General features: G+C 41.2%; 1 protein-coding gene and 1 non-coding gene across 9 annotated transcripts in view; both read right to left on the reverse strand.

Annotated features, from left to right (window-relative positions):
• APP (amyloid beta precursor protein) overlaps nt 1–18,286 on the reverse strand; it is a 311,691-nt gene that overhangs the window by 40,958 nt on the left and 252,447 nt on the right. The gene's annotated exons all lie outside the window — the stretch shown is intronic.
• On the reverse strand, nt 13,134–13,240 carry LOC147380272 (U6 spliceosomal RNA). Its single transcript, XR_015135497.1, has one exon. It is a non-coding gene; the product is annotated as a U6 spliceosomal RNA (small nuclear RNA).

Consider the following 18,286-nt stretch of genomic DNA (forward strand, 5'->3'; position numbering starts at 1 on the left):
AAATTTTATTTAATTGGCTGCGCCAAGTCTTTAGTTGCAGCATGTGAGATCTAGTTCCCTGACCAGGGATCGAACGTGGGCCCCTAAATGAGGAGTGTGGAGTCTTAACCACTGGACTGCCAGGGAAGTCCCCATAATTATATAGAATTTTTCTCTTCAAACCTCCTCCAGCATAAGGTAGAACTTCACTGTGATTCCTCTTTATATAAAAATGTAGTTTGGTAGTAATTAGCTACAGTCAAATTCAGTGCAAGAAATAGAGAAAATAAAAGAAACAATAATTCACTTGCCATCCCACCAAGAGCAATTTTTAAAATAGTTTTTTATTCTTTAGGGAATCAGCTACTTCATCTCATCCCATCATCACTTCATTATTTAATTTTTTATGACTGTGGTCAAGGAGACTGAATTTTTCAGGAATAGGGAAGAAGGCGCCTAGAATTGGAGTTATCAGATTTGAAGATGTAAAGAGATGAAATCACAAGAAATCAATTTCTCTCCAGTTCATTCCACACTATGTATTTCTCAGTTCTCTGGAAGGTTGTTCTGCAGTGGGTCCACTTTATTGTTTGTTTTTACTCCGAAGTCCTCAGCTATATAGTCAATTGGAAACATGAAATAAAACCTGAGGTTTGCTCTATCTGGATCAGTATCACATTTCCTTTAAAAAAAAAATTGCTTAGCTTTTAGTGAGCACAAGAAAGGAGGAGGAAGATTATTTTTACAAAGTACTCAAGTGACAGTTTAACTGCCTGTGAATACATTTTTTATAAATGCACAGTCATTCTGGCAGCTGTATACAGTCTGAGCATATATTTCCCTGAAGCCTTCACTGCAGGTGCTGGGGTGTTCCGGGCACCCACCCATCATGTCCCATTTTCTCCACCTCGGCTCTGGGCTCTGAACCAACTAAGAGCGAGCAGCTGGAGATGAAAACATCACCTTTACTCCTGAGAAAGGCCAGGCCCTTACCAGCCCATGGGATGCTTTCTTTGGGGACTGAGTCACAAGGGCACAGGCTTGTTATGCTATGTGTAGATTGGATTTCAGCTCCACCTTGTACCCCCAGCTGCACGTGACAAGGGAGGGGGTCTGAATGAAGCCCCTACCACTGTGTCCTATCCAACCTGCACACTGTACCTGTGGTCCTGTCTGATCTGCGTGCCTGCATGCTAAGTGGCTTCAGTCGTGTCTGGCTTTTTATGACCCCACGGACTGTAGCCCACCAGGCTCCTCTGTCCATGGGATTCTCCAAGCAAAGATACTGGAATGGGTTGCCATTTCCCTCTCCAGGGGATCTTCCCCACCCGGGGATCGAACCTGGGTCTTCTGCATTGAAGGCAAATTCTTTACCGTCTGTGCCACCAGGGAAGCCCTGTCTGATCTGCACCCTCTCCCAAACTTGTGAGAGGAATCTTTCTTACTTGGGTAAAAGACATCCTAGGGGGATGAAAGGAATCCAAAGGAAAGGGCAGCTGTGCCCTTCTCAACAGCTAGCAGTCATTCTCTGCTATGCAGTAAAGACAGTGCATGCTAATTGATTCATATCTGATAGATGCTTAATTGACTGAAGTCTAAACAGGCATACCTTGCTATATTGCACTTCACAGATACTGCCTTTTTTTTTTTTTTAAACAGATTGAAGGTTTGTGGCAACCCTGTGTCAAGCAAGTCTTTCGATTCCATTTTCCCAATAGTATTTGGTCACTTTTTGTTTCTGGATCACATTTCAGCAATTGTCACAATATTTCAAAGTTTTTGAAAAATTCTTAGATATTCTTGGATATAATCCAAGTATTATATTTGGATGGTGATCTGTGATCTTTGACAATAGCATTGCAAAAAGATTACAACTTGATAAGGCTCAGATGATGGTTACCATTTTAAGCAAGAAGGTATTTTCTAGGCAGAGTTAAGTACACTGCATTTTTAGACATAGTGCTATTGCATACAATAGACTACAGCATAAAGTAACTTTTGACATGCACTCCAGAAATCCCCAAATTCACACGACTCACTTGATGGAAATATTCACTTTATTCTGGTGGTTTGGAACTGAGCCCACAATATCCCTTAGGCATGCCTATATTTTGAAGGATGTGAAGGATTGGTTAGCAAGGCTGGCTAGCTCATGGTAGAAAGTAACATTTTCAACATTCCTACATAGGTGACTTCACTTCCAAAGAGCCTACGATTTATGCTGATTAGGATAAGGAGCACAGGCAAGTGTGGATAAGACCAGTACAAATCATAGTGGAGGATGCTCCTGTTCCTGTAGACAAGGTATCATGTTTGTAGACATTGAAGCTATTTTGAAAGGTTTATTTATACAGATTAAAAAAACCACACCAGGCCTCTATGCTCTTCTGCACACTGGCCTATTTGTGTTTTAACAGAAAACTCGTTCTGCAGGGAACATTTTTAGGACAGCAATGGTCCTTTATCTCCTGCATTAGAGGACTTTGGGATCCTCTTACAATGCAGGGGAACCAAGCCTGGTGATGGAAAGTGCTTGGCATCTGAAGCTTGGAGATGGGTGGAAAGTGACTGTCTTCAGGGAAGTATTAATAGAGCAGATGAAGTGTGGCTGAAAGGACTCACTTTACAAAAATTAATCTGGAGCCAAGAAAGTTAAAATCATTTTATTATTAATTAGTGAGCTCATTAATTTATTTATTCACGCATTCAGCTGTTGAGCAATCCTACCATCTTCCAGGCCAGTGTAGGAAACAACTAAGGCAGTTTTTTATTACTCAAAGCTCAAGGCACCAGAGAAAAGATGGGCAGAAAAGTAATTCGTATACAAATGCTCTGGTAAGGGGTGTGGACAGAGCAAGAAAGAAACAAATTGGGCCTTTGGGGCTGGGATGGTGACATTACAGGTTTGCTAAGGAAGAACGACTACAGTCCTAGTGGACACAAGTCCATGGACCAAGGTACAGAGGAAGGGGTGCCTCTGCCTGTGGGGACTCTTCTGGTTCCTGGAACACAGGGAGATGAAAAGGGAAGTAGCTTAGACAGGAGCCAAGGACTTGGAATTTGTGGGATATACACAGGGCAAAAGAATACGCTGGCCCGCAGGAAGAATATGCCGTTAGCAAAATACAGACTAAGGGGATTCCATGAGTTGAGTGAGTGGCCTGCAGTTGGTTTTTAGGTAAATTATAAAGAAAAGGACAGAGGGGGAAACTGGGGATTATAAAATCCTAAAAAGACATGTTGACATTCAAAAATGGGTGAGATAGTGGGCAAGAATGCACACAAGTGATAAAAACCAGAAAGACACTACCGGACGTGATACAAAGAACACGAAGAGCTACTTTGCAGGTGGTGGGAGGTGAGGAAGGGGAATTGTGACCAGGAAAGGAAAAAGGTGCTGTCAGGAGGCTGCTTAATATTTGCATTCTTGACTTGAGTTGTGTCCATCAAAAGAGCACAGACTGGGGGCAGAAAGACAGGTTCTATTTAGACGTGTGGAGTCTGCGATATTCCATATCACGGTGGAGAGGGTTGGAGCCCCTGGAACTATGGTCTGGAGAACGCATGTAAATGCTGCAACAGCCTACAGGGAAGCACGGGAAAGAAAATGGGAGGTTTCCCATCTTCCCAGGTATTTTGGGAAAAAAGTTCACATCAGATTCCCCCAAAGGGATTCACCATGTATTGAATTCTGCTAGATAATGAACAGTCTCATCTGTAGTGAAGTGTCATCACATGCTTAGTGAAAATTCTTTAGAGAATTTTGCCATGGTTAAAAATAACATCAGATGGTGGTTACTGTTAAGAACTACAAAATAAAGAGTTGTAGGTCTTTCCCCTCACCCCGCTCTTAAGTCAAATCATTTCAGTATGAGCACCTATGAGATGATTAAAAAAAAAAAAGCAACCTTATGCAAAGAATGAGTGAGAAAATTGTGTAGGAGATAAAAATAAAGTGGAGCTCTAACCCTTTTGTAATTTACCTTTGAATATGCTCTCCCTTTGGACAATGATGGAGGGTAAAATGGGGCTGTAATCCCTGAGGCCAGCTTTCCTTTGTCACCTGTGAACCAGAGCTGTGTTCCACTGAACATGTTGGAAAATTACCCCAGATAACCATGTCCTCACCATCCTATGCGTGAGACAACTGTTTCCATGATAATGCTGCCTGCTGCCTCTTAAGAGAGATCTTGCCCTAGTCTTTCCTTCCAAACTGTTTCTAATCTCCACACTTTCCAATCTTGGCATTAGATCTCATCCAAGCCCCTGACTTTTTTCCTGCTGAAAATTTACATAGAATTCTAGCAATGTTTTTTCTTCAGAAAAGCTGCTTAAATGTGATAGTTTCATCTCAGCACAGGTAACCTTTTTCTTTCCTCTACCCTGCTCTGAAATAAAAAATAAAAAACTCAGAAATAAAAACAAAAAACAGACTTCATCTTAGATTATGGTATACTGTATAAAGAGTTACCAGTTTGGTCTCAGATTTCTATTCTCTCTCCCTTTTACACAATCAAACTAAAAATATAACTAGCTTTCTCTGAATATACAGTATTAAAACATGACCATCTTCGATAAAATATAATTAACCTCAAAATTTAAAGCCCTCGACACTAATTACCACAGGTCTCCAACAGCTTATTGTGTGTGCGTTTGTGATGTAAGCAGTCTTTATTTGAATAAACTTTAAGTTTCAACAACAAATTTAAAAATGACTCATATTACAGTGCATTTATACATGTCTTTTCATCTTCCAAGTGTGGTAAACATTAATTAACCCTGGCTAATTAAAACAGTCGTAGTTTACAAATTTACTTATTAATCAGCCTCAAGCAAATGCAAAGCATTTTTAAAAGTCTTTCACAATTTGAACCAATTATATATGGAAAAATTTTTTTTTAATGAAGAGGTCATAAATTAAAAAAAAGAGGTCATCAAAAAACATGCATGCAGTCCTTTGACTTAAATTTGATCATGTTTTAGAAAGAAACTTGGACAATGTTTTGGGATTGTAGAAGTCAAAGGAAATTAAAGATAAAACTGCCTGAGACCTCCCTGGCGGTCAAGTCGTTAAGACTCCATGCTTCTACTGCAAGGGGGCCTGGGTTCAATCCCTGGTCAGGGAACCAAGATCCTGCATGCCTTGCGGTATGCACCTCAAACAAACCAACAAAAGCAACTGCCTGGAATGGGCTGAATTATGTCCTGCCCCCGAAATAATACTGACATTGTAACATCCAGTGCCTATGAATATAACCTTATTTGGAAATGGGATCTTCACAGATGGAATCAAGTAAAGATCCGATCATACTGGTGTAAGGCTCTCAATCCAATATGGCATCGAGAGGACACCATGGGAGTCAGGTGGGTTCTTGGTCGTATGGAGAAGACACAGAGACAAAGGGGAGACGCCGTGTGAAGACAGGCAGAGGCTGGATTGGTGTATCTACAAGCCAAAGGACTGTTGGGGATGGTCGCTAACAGTAAGAACAAGGAAAAGGAACAAAACAGATACTCCTTTAGGGCCTTCAGAGGGAACATGGCCCCAGGGACACTTAAAAATTTTTTTTTTAATTTAATAATTTTTTGACTCTGCTGGGTTTTCATTGCTGCAAGGGCTTTTCTCTAGTTGTGGCAAGTGGGGGCTACTCTCCAGCTGTGGTGTGCAGACTTCCTGTTTTGGTGGCTTCTCTTGTTGCGGACCGTGGGCTCTAGGGTACCCAGGCTCCAGTAGCTGTGGCACGTGGGCTCAGGACTTGCGGCTCCCAGGCTCCGGAGCACAGGCTTGGTAGTTGTGGCACATGGGCTTGGTTGCTCCGCGGCACGTGGGATCCTCTTGGATTGGGGATTGAACCTGTGTCTTCTGCATTGGCAGGTGGATTCTTTACCATTGAGCCACCAGGGAAGCCCCCATAGACACTTTCATTTCAGACTTTAAGCTTCCGGAATGGTGAAAGAATAAATTTCTGTTGTTTTTAGGCCATCCAGTTTACGGTCATTTGTTTTGGTGGTTCTAGGAAACTATAACACTATCTCAGTAAGTGAATACTGGGGCTTCCCCAGTGGCTCAGTGGTAAGGTTTCCACCTGCAATGCAGGAGCTGCAGCAGACACGAGTTTGATCCCTGGATCAGGAAGATCCCCTGGAGAAGGATACGGCAGCCCACTCCAGTATTCTTGCCTGGAGAATTCTATGGACAGAGGAGCCTTGCAGGCTATAGTCCATGGGGTCGCAAAAGAGTCAGGCACGACTGAGCGACTGAGCACACACGGAGAAATCAGTAAAAGAGACAACATTTAAAAATCCATCCAATCAGGGACTTCCCTGGTGGTCCAATGGTTAAGAATCTGCCTGTCATCTCAGGGGTCATGAGTTCTTATCCCTGGTCTGGGACTAAGATCCCACAGGCCACAAAGCAACTAAACCTGCAGGCCACCGCTAGAGAGAAGCCCTCGAGCCACAAAAAAGGATCCTGAGTCACAACCAGGACCTGATGCAGCCAAATAACCAAATGTTAAAAATTCCATCAAATCCTTCTAGGTCAAGGGTAGGCTTTTGATACACCCAAGTGGTTTTATATTTGAAGTTCACAGAGAGAGTGGAAGACTGCTGATGAGAAAACGGATCGCAATGACTTTGGGTAGGAAAGAGGGAAAACTTTTTAATGGCTTCCCTCGATTTTCTGAGGATGTAAGAACCCATATGCACTAAAGAAATGACGGATGAGGCATACTGAGCATGGAGTACACTGGATCTCTCCCAAAGCATGGTGTAGTCAACCGTTACGGAATAGACTGTGTTTCCCCCAAATTCATATGTTAAAGCCCTCACGCTTAATGTGACTCTATGTGGAGAAAGGAGCTCTAAGGAGGGAATTAAGGTAAAATGAGATCATAGGGAGCCCTACGGGAACAGGCCTGGAAGAGAAAGAGACACCAGAGATCTCTCTCTCACTCACATACAGTGAGAAGGCAGCCATCTGCAAACTAAGAAGCGAGGCCTCAGGGGAAATCAAACTTGCCAAGGCTTTGATCTTGGACTGCTAGCCTCCAGAACTGTGAGAAAGAATTCTGTTGTTTAAGCTACCCAGTCTACAGTATTTTATCATGGCAGCCTGAGTGGAATAGACACCCACCTAGTCATATCCAGATCAAAGGAAGATCAAAGGTCAGAACAGCTTTCTCTAAGGGATTTTATTGCTTTCTTCCTTCTGTTTTTTTTTTTTTGGAAGGGTGATAGCTGAAGATGAGAAAAGGAGGGTAAACTGCCAGTGGGTCACCAAGAATGCGCACTGAATTTCAGGTCCTGCCCCTCTCATAAAAATGACAAGGAAGTGATCTCTGGCAAATGTGAGGCAGTCCAAGGTTGGAGAGAATATGTGACCTTCGGGGCTTTTCATTTTCTTTACTTTTTCTGGCCATTTGCCAAGAAAGTTCTAAAGTATTCTCCTTGACTACCTGACTTCACTCTAGGTGAAGGGAAAAACCCAAATGACCATATCCTCTGTGTCTAAGACATTTGCAGTTATGCCATCTATTCACTCTGGGAGAAAAAAACAGATGGTGCATGATTTCTATGCCAAGTCTCCACAGGAGATTCTTTAAGAAGCAAAAAATATAATTTGTATTCCCTGGTGGCTTAGACGGTAAAGAATCTGCCTGCAATGCAGGAGATCAGAGTTTGACCCTGGGATAGGAAGACCCCTTGGAGAAGGGAACGGCAACCCACTCCAGTATTCTTGACTGGAGAATTCTATGGACAGAAAAGCCTGGTGGGCTACAGTCCATGGGTCGACGACTGAGTGACTAACACTTTTACTACTACTTTCACGATCCAAAAAAATACATACACGGTTGATTAACAGAGCGAGATGCTCTTGGGTCTCATATCTAGAGTTGGTACCCAGTGTTCCTTGTCTCGGTAATTTTTTGCCAATTCTCTAAGAAGACACACACTTCCTGGGCTAGTGTTAGATTCTCTGACAATCCTCCGAAATTAAGCTTTACTATTTGTCACTTAAACTGCTGAGTAAAATGTATCAATAATATAGAAAGTGAAAAATCTAAAGAGGGAAGAAAAGATTCTGGTAGGTAGAATAGTAAATTCACAGTTTCTGAAAGATCAAATAAAAGAGGAAATGGGGAAAATATTGAAAGTGACAGCATTTTCTGACTGGAGCCTGCCCTATGCTTGTTCATGTCTTTCAGATATAGTTAATCAAAGTTAATAAGCCATTTATGCCAATCCCTTTTCACAGCTAATAAGAAGTTTAACGTGGAGAAAGAAAACATAGCCATCAATCCTGTCACACCTAAACAAATTCTCAATGAATTTGAACTTCAAGGTTAATAATGCTTCACTTTAATATTTTATACAATCACTGCTTTGGAAATAAGCACCACCAAAAATCCACATGGTAAATTTACCAGGACATATTAATTTTCCATGACAACAATCGCCATTCTTCTGTGTTCAAGACCAACATAAATATAACTTAAACCTTTAAGAATTCCTTGTATTTTTGCTGTTTCATATAAGCATGCATTTTTAAACTTTTGAATATTTAAGGATCACCTGGGGAGGTAAGGGGCTTCCCAGGTGGCGCTAGTAGTAAAGAACCTGCCTGCCAATGCAGGAGACACGAGAGAAGACCCAGGCCTTTGATCCCTGGGTTGGGAAGATCCCCTGGAGGAGGGCATGGCAAAGCACTCCAGTATTTTTACCTGGAGAATCCCATGGACAGAGGAACCTGGGGGGCTACAAGGGTCACAAAGAGTTGCACACGACTGAAGCAACTTAATTTCTCTTCTCATACCTAAAAGGAGGAACCTCAGGTATAAGTAAACTTCTCCATCAAGAAGGAAAGAAAGCACTGAAGTGTTGAGAAATTGGTTTTCTGACAAAAGGAAGGCAAGAAAAATAAAGCAGACATTTAGCCCATAAATAGCCTATAAACTTGGAATATCTCCCAGGAGGGCCTGAATATTGGATTAAAAAGGAACTCTTCCCAGACCCCACACTTTTCCTGAAACAGCTTTTTTTTTTTCTTTCTTTTTCTGTTTTTCTCATGATAACTACCATTGCCAACAACAGTTTGGAATATGTTCAGATTGATTCTCAGCAGTAAGTGTTAGTCGCTCAGCTGTGTCTGACTTTTTGTGACCCCATGGACTGTACCCTGCCAGGCTCCTCTGTCCATGAAATTCTCCAGGTAAGACTGGAGTGGGTTGCCATGCCCTCCTCCAGTGAATCTTCCTGACCCAGGGATGGAACCCAGGTCTCCTGCATTGCAGGCAGATTCTTTACCACCTGAGCCACCAGGGAACTGAGGGGGCAACTCCTGTAATTATTACTATTATCCTCAAAACACTTAAATTTGGTTGGTCTGCTTCAAGAATTCATTCTCAGTATTAAAAAAAAAAACTGCAAAGAACTTGTTTTGACAGACAACAACCACCTTAAAAAAATAGGATGAGGCCAGCAACAGTGCATTAGGAAGTATCTCCTTTCTTTTTTATAGAATAACAAAGAAATTGAGAGCTCTAGGGTTATAGGAGACTATTAAATTTTGCAAGGAAAAACAGAGATGGCCTAACAGTTCACTGCTCATTTAGACTTGGAACTTAAACCATTTCCACCTAAGTTTCTTGAAACGTTTTCCAGCCGACATCACATATGGCAATTTCCCTATAATTTTAGGGGCACTGAACTCCAAAATGAGAGAAATATAAACTGAAGAGGAGTCTTGAGAAGGGGAACCCAGCTCTGCTGCATGTCATTTGTCCTTCATAGTTGCTTTAAAGGCTGTGTGTGTGCTGTGTTAAGTATCTGACTCTTTGTGACCCTGTGGACTGCAGCCGTCCAGGCTCCTCTGTCCATGGGGATTCTCCAGGCAAGAATACTGGAGTGGGATGCCACACCCTCCTCCAGGGTGGGTCTTCCTCAGTGGCTCAGACAGTAAACAATCTGCCTGCAATGCAGGAGACCTGGGTTCAATCCCTGGGTCGGGAAGATCCCCTGAAGAAGTAAATGGCAACCCACTCCAGTATTCTTACCTGGAGAATTCCATGGACAGAGGAGCCTGGCAGGCTACTGTCTGTGGGGTTGCAAAGAGTAGGACATGACTGAGCGACTAAGACTTTTGACTTTCCTCCAGGGGATGTTCCCGACACAGGGATTGAACCCACATCTCTTACGTCTCCTGCGTTGGCAGGCGGGTTCTTTACCACTAGCGCCACTGTTTTAAAGGCAGTGATGCTTATTTATAAAACTAGTACTGAGGGGTTTCAAACCCTCTCCACAGGCGGGCCAGGGTAGCCGGAGGAAGGAATACGGCGAGTATGAGCAAACTCCTCCAGGAGATGGTGAAAGACAGGGAAGGCTGGTGTGTTGTAGTCCATGGGGTCAAAATGAGTCAGACACGATCTAGTGACTGAACAACGGCAACAGTGTCAAATTAGAGACGACTGTACATTTTAATCAGGGAGAGGCAAGTGGTTCCAAAAGAAGGTTACACTCATCTACTGATCAGGAGCTTAGGAAGTTTCTTTTCACTTAGCTTGCTATGACAGGGTATGGCAGATTTTAAAAATTATCAATTTGATAATTTCAAAAGTTATGTTTTGACTTTTAGTATCTGTGAGAAGGTGTACATCTTTTCATCTAGGACTACTTAGCAACTATGTATCTTCTTCTGAGAAGTGGAGCTGCTGTTGATTAATCAAATATATTTTTTCAATTAGGTTTATGTCAAACACTTTTTGTGACGTATAGTTTTCATCATGTGGATTTAGGACATAACAGTATGGGTAAATCGAAATGGCTTATAGGTGGGCTAGAATAGATCCTCACCTATTTCTTAATTTTTCATAAACTGAATACATTCTAAATCAGTAATTCTTAAAATTCTGCATGCATCAGAGTCACCTAGACAGCTTGTTAAAAGCCACATTGCTAGTTTCTCAGCCCAGCATTGGTGAATCAGGAGGTCAGGGGTGGGACCAGAGAATGTGAATTTCCAGTAAGTTTCCAAGGGATGCTGTGGTTTTCAAGAGCCACAATTCTTCCAACTGAAGACAGGTATTTGTAATACCTACTTGTACCCAGTGATTTGTTTCAAGAGAAATGAATGCAGAAGAAATCTGATTCACACCCTTCAAAGAGCTTATAATTAGCACATGGCAATTAGTTGACATGTACATGGCAAAGGGGGCTTTTCAGGTAGTGTAGTGGTGAAGAACCGCCTGCCAGTGTAGGAGACCTGGGTTTGATCCCTGGGTCAGGAAGATCCCATGGATAAGGGAATGGCTACCCACTCCAGTATTCTTACCTGGAGAATTCCATGGACAGAGGAGCCTGGCAGGCTATAGTCCATGGAGTCTCAAAGAGGCAGACACAACTGAGCAACTGAGCAACTGAGCATGCACACACACACGCATCAAGGCAACAGCAGACACACGTCTAAACCAAATGACCAGTGGACAGATGCTTTGTGCTAATTAAAGTTTTAAGGGAGAGGTAACAAGAGAGTTGGGGTTTTGGAAGCTCAGAAAGATCTCAAAAGGCCAAGATTGGGCAGATGGAACAGCATATTTAAACATATCCAGGGCTGGGTACAAAAGGTCAGCCTTCCTAGAGGCTCATGAAGATGAATAAAGGGGTTAACTATTTACATTTACTTCACTTGTCCAAGTTTATTGTGAGGATCAAATGAGTCTCAAAAAACAGAAAAGAAGAAAGAGAAATAAAGGAAAGCCAGTCTTCAAAAGACACCAGAGTAATAATACAAATTTAGGGGAAAAAATCTGCAAAATCTTTCATTAAATTCTTTTTTCTTTCCTCTTCTATTCTTTTTTCTATATATATTTGAGTGGCAATAAATAAACTGTGTCTTTGCAGTCATGAAAATGATTCTCTCCTCTGGCTTAGGAGATGACTTTATGATGTGCATGATGTGAAGGGCTCCAGCCACTGACATTCGCAGAGCTAAACACTAAGTCAGATCCCTCACAAACGGTTAAGACCTAGCTGAGTATTATTATCTTGTGTTTTCAGAGAAATGTGTGCTTGTTCTGCGCAGAGTAAGCGAATGGCAATTATACAGAAGAAGGCACGTTTGTTGTCAGTTTTCATGCGTTCGCATATGATTTCTAAGCCAATGCAGAATAAAAATGTACAAAAAATCCTGCAAAACGCACAATGCGGCTGACACTAATGTCCTTTATGAATACGTTCACATTGACTTAAGTGTCCAAGGGTGTTGAGTCTTTGAGCTTGGGAAGCATTTATCACTGAGTAACATATGCTAAAAGAGGGCCATTTCTTGTACCCATAATATTTTCAAAGAACAGGTCCTGAAGCTGAATAAACAGCTTCCAAAATCCAGTTTGGTTTAACTTGGCCTCAGCAAGGAGGCAGAACAAATACTACTGGATACACAGACACCAGAATAGATTCGGTCTCTAGTCTTATTAACCAGATGCATGACCTTGGGCAGATTATACTCTCTTTGAACCAGTGAAATGATGGAGCTGAGCCGGTTGAAGACTAGGTTCCTTTCTCCTCTAATTATCTTCAATAAGTGATGAAGGAAGTAAGGAATGGCTGCCAGATGATGCTACCTAATGCCACGAGACATGCGATCAACATCCCTCAGCTTAATGAGAGAAGCCTCTCCTTCAACTGTGTTTATCCAAAGTCTCCCCAAGCAGATTCCAAATTATTCAGGTATGAAAGATTGTGCCCTATACCTGGAAAATGTCTGGCGATGTGCATATATCTGGAATACGGGGAGAGTGTAATGAATGCTTATTGAAGATCCAACATCCTTGGATTAATTTTTAGATGCCTTTGCTACTCAAAATGGCAAATGATATAAATGTACATAGAGAGCTACTATTATTGTGAAAAATAAATATAACACAAATCTTACTATTTTAACCATTTTAAGTGGTTAAAAGCGGTTTCAGTGGCTTTAAGTATATTTACAATCATCACCACCTTCCATCTCTAGAACATTTTTATCTTCCCAAACTGAAACTCTGTACTCATTACAGATTAATCCCCTATTCCCTCCTCCCCCTAGGCCCTGACAACTACCGTTTTACGTCATCTCTATAAATTTATTATTCTAGATGCCTCATATACAATGGATTGAAAACATGGAAGCTTTCACAAATTTGCATGTCATACTTAAGCAGGAGTCATGTTAATCTTTTCTGTATTGTTCCAATTTTAGTATATTTGCTCCCAAAGTAAGCATCATGTTATACTTCTGAAGCCCTCTAATACTTCCTTGAAATCATTAAGAGTGGTGACCAAGAATTAAGGCATTATCTAGTGACAGCTCAGTGGCAATGATAAAGTTAGTTTTCTTTTTATTTGACTAAAGCAGTTTGATTAGAAAACTCTAATAATGTAATAGTTATAACTATTACCAATGTGTCATATATAAAAATTTTAGGAAACTGATTTTTGGTATCATGGGAAACATAAACAGCAAGAAGTATAAGCTATCAGGTCATGGTCATGAGGTAAAGAAAAAGTTTTAATGTAATAAAGGTCAAAGTATGAATGATTATGTTTTCAAGTCGAGCCCCACCACAATACTTTTCTTATAATGTAAGTCACATCAAAAAGGCTATTTCAAAAAGGCTATTTTGGCAACTTTCCTTTCTATCACATATGCTGACTGTCATTTGAGTGTGCGTGCGTGCATGCTAAGTCGCTTGGGTTCTGTCCAACTCTCTGTGACCCCATGGATTGTAGCCTGGCCACCAGGCTCATCTGTCTGTGGAATTTTCCGGGCAAGAATACTGGAGTGGGTTGCCATGCCCTTCTGCAGGCGATCTTCCTGACGCAGGGATTGAACCCATGTCTTTCATGTCTCCTGCACTGGCAGGCAGATTCTTTACCACTAGTGCCACCTGGGAAGCCCATCATTAGAGAGCAAACCCATTTTCATTATTTCAAGCCTCAGTCGTCATCAACAAAATGAAGGCAGGTTTTTCCCAAAGAGTCACTCATTTAGAACTTCAAACAGCAATTTCTCTATGAATGTCTCCCATCTTTGCCCCAAACCTAGAATGTGAAATTTGGTTTGCTTCTAAATAAAAACAATCTCCTAAATAAAAAGAGTATAAAATGCTAATAAGTATAATCATATTAATATGAAATGTTCCCTGTGGCACTCCCAGATCTCTACTCTTCATGCCTCGGGAAATTCTTTATAACTTGGCAAAGCTTCAGAAGCAACTAGCTACAGCCCCAGCTTCCCCTTCACTCTGCCAGCCTCTGAAAGAGAAGGAATGAATTGTTTGCCAAGGCAGGCTGGCTGGTTCAGCCTCTTGCTTCTGAGAGGTGTGAAACTTGCAGCTGGCCCTTCTTCCTTCTCTCAGATGACAGTGTCTCTGGTCTCTGTTGACCTTAGGAGCAGCTTTATCAAGTTCCATATTTAAGAGGAAGCTGAACACACAACTCCTCTATTTGCTCAAAGGGTATGGGCAGACTCGTCTCAATACCACACAGACCAAAAACAAAGATACAGAGACATGCGAAAGATAAGACAAATGGTCACTATTTGGTGTTCCACAGAAATAATGAGATTTAACTCATGCTTTTATGAGCACATGTAGTCATAAATATATTTATAAAAATTTTTAAAACATTAAATAGTCCATTTTCAATCCACTGTCTTAGATCAATGGATCTGCAATAGTAGTTGAAATTAAGTAACATCCTGACTTTGGTCTTTTGACCACTTTCTCACCCCAAGTCCAAAAGACTCTGAATAGCATGATGATTCATATGATGTCAGCATTGCTTTGGACTTATGCCTCATAAACAGGAATGGGTTAATAGATCTCCTTTTTTTTTTTAAAAAAGGTTTCTTTTTGAAGTGGACCGTTTTTAAAGTCTTTATTGAATTTGTTACAATATTGTTTCTGCTTTATGTTTTGGTTTTTGCCACAGGAGAGGCATGTGGGATTTTAGCTCCCCGACCAGGGACTGAACCCACATGCCCTGCATTGGAAGGCGAAGTTTTAGCCACTAAGCCACCAGGGAAATTCCCGATCTCCTACTTTTGATGAGACATTATACTTTACTGTTTATTACTGACTTTATAAAGCAGACCATAGCATAGATGGCAGGAGAAGAGTTAAGAAAAAGTAACAGAGCTTGGGCTTCCCTGGTGGCTCAATAGTAAAAGAATCTGCTTGCAATGCAGGAGACAAAGGAGACCCGGGTTCTATCCCTGGGTCACGAAGATCCCTTGGAGGAGGAAATGGCAACCCACTTCAGTATTCTTGCCTGGGATTTTCCAAGAGTCCGACACGACTGAGCACGGCACAGCAATGGGGCTTACTCAGGGAGCACACTGCAAAATTGGTTTCTGAGTTATGAGCAAGAGGCAAATTAACATTCCTTCCAAACTCTTTCTCACATGTAAACACATTCATCTTTTTTCGAGTTAGACTCTGTGGAAATAAATTTCAAAATTAATCTCAATTTGAATGCATCTCTATATTCACAGCAGCAATATCACTACCACTTTTCTTCTCTTTCAAAATATGAACCTTGAAGGCAGCTGGTTGTGAAAGACAAGATAGCCAGACCTTGTTCTCCAGTGTAACATCACTGGTTGTTCCCCAGAATCTATCCCCCCGCCAATAAAAAATCAGACACATCTGCTGCAGGGTTCCCCGCCAGAAACAGTCTAGGAGCCTCTACTGTGGTCTGACTTCACCTCCCAATCATTTTAGTTAAGAATTCTTCTTGAATTTTGATTCAAATTACAGGGCCATGCATAAGAGCTGGTGAGCTCAGGGAACACCCTGGAATTGCACCAGGGATCATCACAGGCAGCCGCAGAGCTCGGGGTGGGAGGCAATGCGTCAGGTTTCATCCACGTGGTTGAGGCACGCACGCACGCACACACACACGTGCACACGCACACACATCAGAGGATAGCATGGAAACAGACAAAACACACCAATGTGTCCGTGTGTCATAGTCATCATGATTTAAGGAAAAGTTCACATAGAAATTTCCTTGCATCTCAGGCAGGTTTGGGATAAAGGGTATCAGTGTGCTAAATCAATTTTCCTGCTGCTTCTAAAGCTTAACCCTCCTGCATGGGAATACAGAGGAATCATCTCATAATGGATATCTCTTTAGGTAGTGACAGTGTTTTAAAACTTCATTTAAAAAATTACAATAAAAACAGAAGGAAATGAAAAGGAATCAGATTCTTTACTCATGTAGGTTATTACAGAACACTGAGAATCTGAAATAGAATGAGTATATGTATAACTGAATCATGCTGCCGTACACCTGAAACTAACACAACATTGTAAATCAATTCTATTCCAATGGAAAAAAAGCCAAAAAAATTTATAATAAGAACACTGCCTGAATTGACCTACAGATTCAAGGTAATCCCTATTAAAATTTTGACTATCTTTTTTCTTGTAGAAAAAAGGAGAAAAGACTCTGAAATTCATATGGAAAAGCAAGGGACCCCAAACAGTCAAAGCAGTCTTGAAAAAGAACAAAGGATGACTCACAGCGCATGACGTCAAAACTCATTACAGAGCTACAGTAGTCAAAATAGTGCAGTCCATGAAAAATCCCTACTATTACAACAATAATAAGGATGTACATATAGAGCAAAGGAACAGAATTGAGAGTCAAGAAACAAACTCATACGTCGCTGGTCAACTGATTTTTGACAAGAGTTCCAAGACCACTTAAAATAGAAAGAACAGTTTTTTCAACAAATGGTGCTGGGACACTGGATATCCACATGCAAAAGAATGAAGCTGGATCCTTACCTCACGCCACATATAAAAGTGAACTCCAAATGAATCAAAGATCTAACTATAAGGGTTAAACTATAAAACTCTTGGAAAGAAACACAGATATACATTTGACCTTGGATCAGGCAATGGTTTTTAGACATAACACTAAAGCATAAGCAATAGAAACAACAAATTGATAAACTGGACTTCATCAAAGTTTTATAATTTTGTGTGTTCACAGGATATCAAAAGAGTGCAAAAAACCTACATAATGGGAGAAAATAGTTTCAAATTATATATTTAACGAGAGGTTAGTCTCCAGAATAAAGAACTTTTGCAACTCAATAATAAAAAGGCATAAAGCCCAATTAATAAAGCAAAAGATTTTAATAGACAGCACTTAGTTATTTAGACTGAAAACATAATCCAGAGAACCACTGCAATGGCATAAAATAAACAATGTATTTTATATATAAGTCATCTAATGACTGCTAGGGTCCACTTGGATCGCAAGAAATGAGATCAGTATATCACACTATCAATAACCTCAGATATGCAGATGACACCACCCTTATGGTAGAAAGTGAAGAAGAACTAAAGAGTCTCTTGATGAAAGTGAAAGTGGAGAGTGAAAAAGTTGATTTCAAGCTCAACATTCAGAAAACTAAGATAATGGCATCTGGCCCCATCACTTCATGGCAAATAGATGGGGAAACAGTGGAAACAGTGGTTGAACTTATTTTTCTGGACTCCAAAATCACTGCAGATGGTGACTGCAGCCATGAAATTAAAAGATGCTTACTCCTTGGAAGGAAAGTTATGACCAACCTAGACAGCATATTAAAAAGCAGAGACATTACTTTGCCAACAAAGGTCCGTCTAGTCAAGGCTATGGTTTTTCCTGTGGTCATGTATGGATGTGAGAGTTGGACTGTGAAGAAGGCTAAGCGCCGAAGAATTGATGCTTTTGAACTGTGGTGTTGGAGAAGACTCTTGAGAGTCCCTTGGACTGCAGGGAGATCCAACCAGTCCATTCTGAAGGAGATCAGCCCTGGGATTTCTTTGGAAGGAATGATGCTAAAGCTGAAACTCCAGTACTTTGGGCACCTCATGTGAAGAGTTGACTCATTGGAAAAGACTCTGATGCTGGGAGGGATTGGGGGCAGGAGGAGAAGGGGACGACAGAGGATGAGATGGCTGGATGGCATCACTGACTCGACGGATGTGAGTCTGAGTGAACTCTGGGAGATGGTGATGGACAGGGAGGCCTGGCGTGCTGCGATTCATGGGGTCGCAAAGAGTCGGACACGACTGAGCGCCTGAACTGAACTGACTGATGTAGGTCACTTGACAACACATTTTCATTTTCTCATAAAATGAGTGGTTCTATTTTGGAAGAGTAACTGTTTTGCTACAAGGGGGCCAAAGATACACAGTTATAGGTAGGCAAATAAACACCAGTCAAAACTATAATTCAGGCAGTAATACTGGAGAAAATATGAGTAAGG

Source organism: Bos grunniens, chromosome 1 (assembly GCF_055505025.1).
Source record: "Bos grunniens cultivar Pamir isolate PY7600 chromosome 1, Bosgru_T2T1.0, whole genome shotgun sequence".
Taxonomy (NCBI): Eukaryota; Metazoa; Chordata; class Mammalia; order Artiodactyla; family Bovidae; genus Bos; species Bos grunniens.